The following is a 7,178-nucleotide window of genomic DNA, read 5'->3' as shown; positions in this document are numbered from 1 at the left end:
TACTTGATCACTAGTATTAATAAACTAGCTTTTGCTCGCGGCTTCGCCAGCGTGATGGAGTTTTCCAGGATAAAAGTCTACTGTATGATAAAAGTCTTGCTACATATTTTACCCGGTATTGATAGATTCAAACTAATTTTATCCTCATGGTGGTTGAATTTGGCAAAATCCTATTTAAGCGAACGTCTTCATCATAGTAGCTCTACTAATCTTTAATTTCAGTTCAATCAGTCGAAAATCTAAGAAGATTTTATACAAACTTTCATTGAATTTATCTAAATCCTTTCTTAGGGGATGCCTACGTCATAGTAGCTTTATGCATGCAAAGTCTCAGCCCGATCGGTTTAAAATTTACAAAGTTTCATACAAACTTTTTCCCCTATTTTATCCCCTTGGGGTAGAATTAATCAAAATCCTTTCTTAGCAGATGCTTACGTCATAACATCTAACTGCATGCCAAATTTCAGCCCGCTCCGTCCAGTTATTTTGGGCTCGTGCGTTGATAGATCAATACGTCAGTCAGTAACCTTTGAGTTATCTATACTATCTATATCTATACTATTATATAAAGCTGAAGAGTTTGTTTGTTTGTTTGTTTGTTTGAACGCGCTAATCTCAGGAATTATCAGTCCAAACTGAAAAATTCTTCTTGCGTTGGATAGCCCTTTTGTTCGTGGAGTGCTATAGGCTATATATCATCACGCTATACCCAATAGGAGCGGAGCAGTAATGGCTAATCTCAGGAACTACCGGTCCAAACTGAAAAATTCTTTTTGCGTTGGATAGCCCTTTATTCGTGGATTGCTATAGGCTATATATCATCACGCTAAACCCAATAGGAGCGGAGCAGTAATGAAACATGTTGCAAAACGGGGAAAAATTATTAGTTTTGAGAGCTTCCGTTGCGTGCGCTGCGTAAACGGTTAAAGTTATGCAACGATGATGTATGACGGGATTGTTCCTCTTAAAAGTTCTAAATATATATATTATAAAACAAAGTCCCCGCTGCATCCGTCTGCCTGAACGTGTTAAACTCAAAAACTACCCAACGTATTAAGATGAAATTTGGTATGGAAACAGTTTGAGACCCTGGGAAGAACAAAGGCTCCGGGAAACTACTACTTTTATAACGGAAAACTTTAGCCTGAAAAACTTTATAACGCGGGCGGAGCCGCGGGCAAAAGCTAGTATTATATATATATTTTTATGTTTACGTACACTATTATTTTTGGAATTGATATGAAAAACAGATTTAAGTTGCCTGTTATTGGAATTTGAATGTGACGATAGACACATTCCCTATGACATCATGAGACGGAATACACGCGGCGATACGTGGATGCACTAATTATGCCTGTGCCTGCCCCTTCGAAAATAATAATCGTGAGTGCGTCTATGGTTAAAAGGAAGTACGGATGTACACATCCTACAGCATTTTACGTTCGGTTGTCCTTTTGATTTCCCTCAATTTTCATGTCATAAACATACAAAAGGTATACATAAGTAGTCTTCTTGTCTCTAAACCAACAGATAGGTAAGAACAAACCTATGTACATTTCGCACTCCTAGTAAAATAATGACCCATACCAAAATTACCAATTTGTGGGAATCGTCAAACAACCAATTTCTGTTTGCCACCTTTTAGTATTTTCCATTTTTTTTCATGCTATAGGTTTCCGACGACTGCCACAAACCAACGATTTTGAAAAAGGTCATTATTTTATTAAGCGTGCGATTTTATCTTTTCAAAGGATAAGGAGAAATAAATACTCTGTTAGCTTATCTTATTATATATTTGCACTTATTTTTTTTATTTAATGACTGACTAGTTATTCACTTGGTTATTTACTAATAGTTTCACTGTGATATCTGCGATCTCGACTGTCTTCTTCGGTATAAATTTGTAGAACTTCACACCTGGAAGAAAAAAAATATTTACTGACTTCGTGTGCCTTAGCCACTACAAAATTAAATCGCTAGCAATCGTGGCGCCATCTGTACGATGCCAGCGCCATCTATTCTATATTTATTCATTTTTGATATCCGATTATAATTAAATTATTTATTAGGGGACTGAATTACTTATGTATTAATCTAGGACATAATCTACTAGTGCTGCAAAATTTTAAATAGTATTTTTGTTAATACCTGACGGATTTATCCGAACTTCGAACCCTTCGGATCCGCTCCACGATCTAACTGGTTCTTCCTTGTACAAGTCCTAAAAAAAAACAAGTAAAATTAATGTTAGTCCATCATGATATCCAGTATTTTTATCAATAATCAACGAAACTTAAACGAAGTTTACTCAACACGCATAAACGCGTCCACGTTGTCGGCAAACACCACATAACTATTATAGTTCCTAAGTAGTGTAGTGTTTGAATAAATAAGGAACGCCTAACATGCATATTATAATATATCTTCAGGTAAAGATTTCTAAGAAAAGGCAATCACAACAGCAATCAATTATTTTATCGACTTTTTATTACAATAATTGTATCGCGTGCTCCGTACGACTTCCGCCCCGAGGTTTCGAGTTCGTATCCCGGGCTAACTAATATTGGGCATCACAATATCAGACCGAAGTCTAGAATTCGTACCTGATATGGCGGCCAAAAAGTAAATGCCTTAACAGCACCTCTGCCTACCCTTTCGGGAATAATAAATATCACAAAAATGTATTCCTTTAAACCTAGAAACTTTTTATTATGCAAGTACCTTTAAGTAAAATAATATTTAAGAAAACCAAACACTCACATGAACTTCGAAGGTCTGTTTCGGCAGCTGCATCTCTTCGTTGGTGAAGCTCGCCGCGTAGGGGATGCCGTCTTCCCTCTGGCTAACGAACGCCATTGCGAACGATCCGTCATGCAGCTCTCGTTTCCACACCTCCAGTTTCGACCTCTGCACAATTTTTTGGACAATTGGATTATTTGACTTCATGGTGTCTTTAATTGAGCTATTACAATTACTAGATTTCTTTTCTTTATGTCTTAGGTGCTAACCTTTGAACGGAAACATTAATTCTATCTTCAAGCATAGATGTATTGAAGTGAAATATAGATTAAAATAAGTAGTCATTCTATATGATAATTAACTCGCATTTAGTTATAACTTACTAGCTTATGCTCGTGACTCCTCCGCGTAAAAAAGGGATAAAGTCCCGCTTTATATTTTCCAGGATAAAATATACTTAACAGTAGTTCCTTCCTATTTGCAAAAACTTGTATCGGTTTAATAGTTCCTGAGATTAGCACGTTCAAACGAACAAACAAGTTTGTTGGAGCCTTCTTTAGCTATATATATTAGTATAGATGCAAAATTCATACATTTTAACTACTGCTCAGTTTCATTTTAAAAGCATATAATTGATTTACAATAACCTGCCATTAACGGAAATTGCTTAGACAATTATCATCGCGAAGAACTGAATTAAAAACTTGTTTAATCACTCCCTGAGAAAACTACTTAGTAATTGCGTGTTTACACTCATAGCTATTATAAGGTAATTGCATTTTTTTCCTTTTCTATGTGACTAAGAGGCTGCCAGTCTTCATCAGGATTATTAGACTAATCCTGTTTATTCTATCATGTATAATCGGTCTATTTATAAATTATATTTGATCTAACATCCTTAGGAGGGACGAAGAGTGATGAAACCGTTAATAACTAACAATACTCCCTAGGTACCTATATTTTCAACAACATAACACCTTGACTACTCAACCGCCTAGCCTTGGTTAAGTGTGACCGTGTGACCAAACTTTAAATGAGTCCCGTGATGAATAACCCAAAACATTCCAATATACTATAATATTTATCGTATTGCGTATACCGTCATTCAACGTTATCATTGATTTACTAACTATATTTAGGTCTAGATTTAAACAAACATACTTATTATATATCACTTACTAATCCATAATCTTTCTTCTGCCACACTCTCAAACCCTGTTTTCCTAACTCATCTTGGTTGACGGCTATGATGTCCTTATTAAGTAGGATCTCCTTAAACTCAGGGCGGATGGTGGCGAGGTCCACGCTCATCAGTAATGGCGCAGCCAACACCGCCCACACGGCCATCTGGACCCGCGCCTGGTCTACAGAGAGACCGAAGTTGCCGATCAATAACTGGAAATATAACAGACTCTAATTAAAATAAGTTATTAAGTCAGTGATTTTAATGGGGCACAAATCCGTCGTCCGGCAATGTTTTTAACCTGGTACATGTGGTTAGGGACTCAATTCAATGCTCGCTCAGATGAAGCTATTCTCCCGTATGCCGACATTGGACCGTAGAACTTATGAAACCAACCTAACCGTTCCACTCAGCCCCTAATGGTGGCAGCGTGTATTCCCACAAAATAGCCTGTAATGAAAACCCTGAACTAAATGTTGTGTAGTCCAAATATAATGTTGAACAACGTGACAGGTTGTGTCCCTTCACTTTAAACATAATAATACTGTTTTGTCTGAGTCTACTACGTACACTAGCTAACTCTACAACGCACTGATAGGCATCCTCTCACTAGCTTGTCTAATATCATAATTTTCTCTGAATTGTACACAAAACACGAGTCGTCAAGCGTAGTATAGGACATCCTCCACCTAGGTGGATTAGAGATTTGCGGAAGGTCGCTGGCAGAAACTAGATGCGCCAGGCCCAAAACCGGGTGAAATGACACGTATTGGAGGAGGTCTTTGACCATTAGAGGACTAAAATATATACACAAAAAAAAAATACAAAATTGGATTAAGGTTTTGGAACTTCTAAGCCATAAATAAACACAGGCTAACACTAACTTAATACCGCTGTAAAAATCTTGAAAGATTCCTTACCATATCAGGATCGTTCCAATGACCAGGCCAGCATGTGACGCCATCCTGTCCTGATTGTCTCCGAACCAGTTCATGATCTTGGTAAGAGACGCCCACGAGTCCTCGATGTCATCCCAGTTACGCCATAAGTTGCAGTGCTCCGCGATGGAACCGTAATTGGGCTATAAAGAAACATTGAAGTTATGCCTAGTTTAATCGTCTTACAACTAATGACGGTTGTCGCTTTTTTATCATCTATAAAAGGTGAATGGGACTCAGTACTTAAATCATGGTTTATTTGTAAGGCTCTTCCAGAATTCCTCGAGTAATTCCTTGGTTATGACTATTAACAATAACAGGATTCAATAACAAGAATAGAAAAGAGACGCAATACCCACGTGTGACATCATCGGGCATTGCGACGCGTGCGAAAGATAGAGATGAAGCGATATCCCCACTTCGCGCCCACTTCGGCACATACTAATAAATGAAATATGAATTACTGGCTCAATTTTAACCAATTTTAATGCAGTTTTCACAGGAGGGTTTCTTTATCGTATTATCAATCATTACATATAGAATAATGTACAAAATCAAACACAGGCCGGTCCCCTATTGTGTCGACTGCCGAGCGGTAATTATTTCCCATCAGTCCTCATTCTATTGGACCCCACTCCACTTACCACCAGGTGCGGTAGTTCACTTTGACGTGCACGTACAAAAAATCAACAGAATAAAAAAGAAAAAAATCCAATATCCCTTTACCCAAACCCGGGAGTCGTACCCGAGCACTGCAGTCGTACCGTAATACAACTACGCCACCAAATCGGTCAACGTTACTGACGTAACCCAAAAACATCTAAGTCAAATTTCTATTTCAAGTGAGAGGTTATATTGCGTTTTCTATGGTAAAAAATTCGATTTACATGCACTCAGAAAATTGGTGTTCCTTTTCTGCGCTTCAAAGCCCACCGAATCTGTGTGAGGAGATGTGGAAATAACGATATCTTGTTGAACGTTTATAAAATGTCTCTTTTCTACGTCTGACTCTGCTTTGGCGAAATCCGAGCCGGCGTCAATTATACCTTTATTTACAAACAGTAGATTTCTTTGGCTGTGTTCAACTATGTTTTTCTGACAACCGAAGTATAGTTGTATCTCAATGTTAGCAAAACATATCGCCCCTATGCCTACGCACTGTAAAGGTTGTGATGTCATAAGCACTAAGAAACAGACTTACTATCTTAGCATTGTTCCGTACTTAGCTAAATAAAATTTATGAATACATGCCTGCATGCGCCATGACAATATGGCCAGTTCCAGACCAAAAAAAAAATATCTGCCGAAAAATTTCAAAACAAATTTGAACAACATTTCAAAAAACCAGTCAACAATTCTTGATATTTTCGCTACTGACCCTGGTCTCAACAATACAAAGATCACCGAAATTTAAAGCATTCGTAGGGAAACAAACAAATCCATTACAGATATTAACAGGCACTGACTCCCGATGTTTCGGCCTTACAAAAAATTTTAAAGTCTCACGGATCTTCGCGATGCTTTCAGAATGAGCAGTCAGTGCACTCAACTGGTCGTCAAACTGATCGTCCGACTAATGTAGAGTTTTTATAATAGTAATCGAGAATGATGCTCTTGGTTGTTCTATTTGGTAGTAGTTACGGGCTATTTGGTAACAGATTGACTGCCTCGCATAGTTGTAATAGTACTTAGTACTAGTGCGATTACCACGCAGAGGTCCTGGGTTTGAATCCCGGATCGGGCCAAAATAATTGTCACTGGGTTTTTTCATCTTAAAAATTACTTAGACGCAGCTCTGAGTCATAAAGTTGGCGGTGTGATTTCCCCGGCATCAGAAAGCACGTAAAGGAACGCCTTTGACTAACGATTCTAACGCCTGATCTGTCCCCGGTCCAGTGACATATTCGTCTCACCGAACTATGAGAGCGAAGAATAGAGAGAGTACTTGTGTTGCTCACACACTTGTGAATTTAATATCTCCTTCAGACCTAGTTGATCTCCGTTGAGATTGGCCGCCATGGCCAAAATTTTGCTTGGAGGTATTTTTAAACTGACTCCAAAGGAGAAAAGATTTATCCATTCACAAAATTTTACGTGTCTTAATTTCAGTACGATACAGTTTAGAGTCAATACCAAAATCACCAAATTACAAACTCGATTCACGTTGCACTATTCCACAAACAAATCCACGAACAAACATTGGAAACTTCAACGTGACTCGGGGAAACGGGAACGGGTATTATAATCGGGAACGAATTCGCACGCAATAGTTTCGTTGGCATACTCATGGCCAAAGTTTGTGTATAAAATTTCTATTA

At 38.0% G+C, this 7,178-nt stretch overlaps 1 pseudogene; it reads right to left on the bottom strand.

The window, feature by feature from the left end:
* Nucleotides 1–1,774: 1,774 nt before the first annotated feature.
* Nucleotides 1,775–6,879, bottom strand: LOC119193357 (annotated as a pseudogene).
* Between the last annotated feature and the right edge of the window lie 299 nt (nucleotides 6,880–7,178).

This window comes from Manduca sexta, unplaced genomic scaffold, assembly GCF_014839805.1.
Source record: "Manduca sexta isolate Smith_Timp_Sample1 unplaced genomic scaffold, JHU_Msex_v1.0 HiC_scaffold_427, whole genome shotgun sequence".
NCBI lineage: Eukaryota > Metazoa > Arthropoda > Insecta > Lepidoptera > Sphingidae > Manduca > Manduca sexta.
The sequence above is the reverse complement of the archived record's forward strand: the minus strand, read 5'-3'. Positions and strand labels throughout refer to the sequence as shown.